We start from the raw sequence: 2,284 nt of genomic DNA on the forward strand, positions 1-2,284 counted from the left end.
AAGAGCTAAGGTAGATAGTCACTCGGTTGCATAACTTGATGTTTCATTGCTGTTATAATATTGGTTGAGGCCAAAACAGAAGGTTTTGCTATTGCATATTTCCATCTAACATTTTTGTAGTACTGAAGATCTGTGAATCATTATCATTATGAAATCTTAGTCGAGAAATTTGACTAAATATTTTCTTTACTAGCATTTGGTGCCATTACTTGCAAGCCTTCACACAGAAATATAACAAGCCTACATGCTACACCGTGCACGCGCGAGTGCACGCATTTCCTTTGGTACTTGGGTAAGAGCTCGAGTTGGAATTTTGATGTCCACTAGATAGATAATTCCATTGTTCTTTGCAGAACCAAACCAACTTATATATGTAAGATTTAATAGAAACTAATCGTTCCTATAATATGTTGAAAATTATCAATTTGCATACCCATTCTCCTCTTCTTTAATGCATGATTGGCTTGGTATCTTCTGTTTGAAATGCCGTTTGCTAGTTTTGCTAATTATCATCTTGTGCTGACAAACTATACAAGCTGTCTTTTGGTAGTGCCCAACGGTCAAGTCTTTAAAAGTATCATGGTCTTTGCAATCAAGTTCAACTAGATATATGTTCACAAAAAAATCAACTAGATTTTTTTTATTTGGACTTGATGTCATTTGTAGTAAGTCTTCACAAAAAAGAAAAAAGTGTTCCAACATCATCTTTTTTATTGTCCATGATGCACTTCCTTGCATCCGATGTGCACGTCTATGAATCTGTAAATGTTCATGCACTAGCCAACACAACCAAAAGTCCGAACTGATGGAGAGGGTCGGACATTACACTCCAACACTCCCCCTCACATCTATGCTCCTTTGGATTTATGACATGGGTAGCAGAAGCGGCGGCATGCCGCTATTATTTATTGTGTTTACTGGATTTTGAACGCTGATCCTCTTCGTTGCAAGTTTATGTAACTAACCAGTTCACCCATCAGTCTGAACTTGTGAAAAGTGCTAGGCAATCCACATACACACTTCAACAACCCCCTCTCATGTGTGATATGAAAAGTCGGCACATGGAGGGGGCAACAACAATAGAATGTGTCCTTTGCCAGTGGTACAGTATAGCAGACCTCCCTCTTTTTTAATCCAAGATTAACCCTAGACTGTAGCAAAGTGGTAGTTGCACCGAGGTGCAGAAGTTCTTTTTAATTATGACATGCGTGTGTGTTGTCGGGATATAAAAATTATCTGCTGCGAGGAGGTAGTATAATCTATTCCCTATGTTCCTCAATATGAAATGTTTTCACATTTTAATTTAAACTACAAAAATATCTTACGTTTGTGTACAGAGGTAGTATAATAATACAATGCTTCAATCTAGTGGAGACATCACTATTTTGTGTACACCTCCTTGACAACATAACAATTATAAATGGGTGTTTGATCTCTATCACATTGAACAGCTCCATGCATCTTATTCCGCTCGATAGTTATTTCTCAAAAAAGAAGATGAGGGATGTTAGCGACTGAGAACGCCCTCCAAAATATGGCAAAATATTGTTCGACTCATACGTGCACAAGGAAGAATATGATGTACATGATGTTTTTGTCTTTAATATGCTAGTTGTAGGTGACAGTGAAGTTGGAACTCATGTAACCGAAGAAAGACCGGCCGAGTCATCAATTTGGAGTCTTAATTAGTTATTCTTTGGCAGGAAGAAAGTTTCCATTCTCGACAATTTATTGTAAGATGGGCATCGAACGTGTGGTAACTAAGACCGAGTCATCTATTTCTAGTCTTATAATTGGTTGTTCTTAGCAAAGAAAAAGAATTAACTGACAGTTTTATTTACAGACATGTCTCTAACTTGTGGTAACTAAGTTTTGTGTATATAAAACTTACAGGAACATCATCTAATAAATTTGGTTAGTAAATTTATCAAATGAATCAATTGACTTGGTGGATTGAGGATATTAGTTGGGCCTGATGCGTCACTATTTATTTGTACACTACTAGTCTATATTATAAATGTGTGACGTGCTTTGTTAGTGTAGTGTATGTACTATCTAAATTATAGCGAGGTAGAAAATTATGTGTGGCGTGCGTCACTATTTATTTGTACACTACTTGGTCGAGTCATCTATTTGGAGTCACAATTAGTAATTCTTAGCAAGGTAGAGAGTTTACTAAAAAAATTCCTTGTTAAGGACCTAGTGCAAATTACTCGGTCCTAACAAGTGATCATATATAAAGAAATATCAGTTCACATACACGAACCTCCCCTTTTATTAATCG

Source organism: Triticum dicoccoides, chromosome 5A (genome assembly GCF_002162155.2).
Source record: "Triticum dicoccoides isolate Atlit2015 ecotype Zavitan chromosome 5A, WEW_v2.0, whole genome shotgun sequence".
Classification (NCBI taxonomy): domain Eukaryota; kingdom Viridiplantae; phylum Streptophyta; class Magnoliopsida; order Poales; family Poaceae; genus Triticum; species Triticum dicoccoides.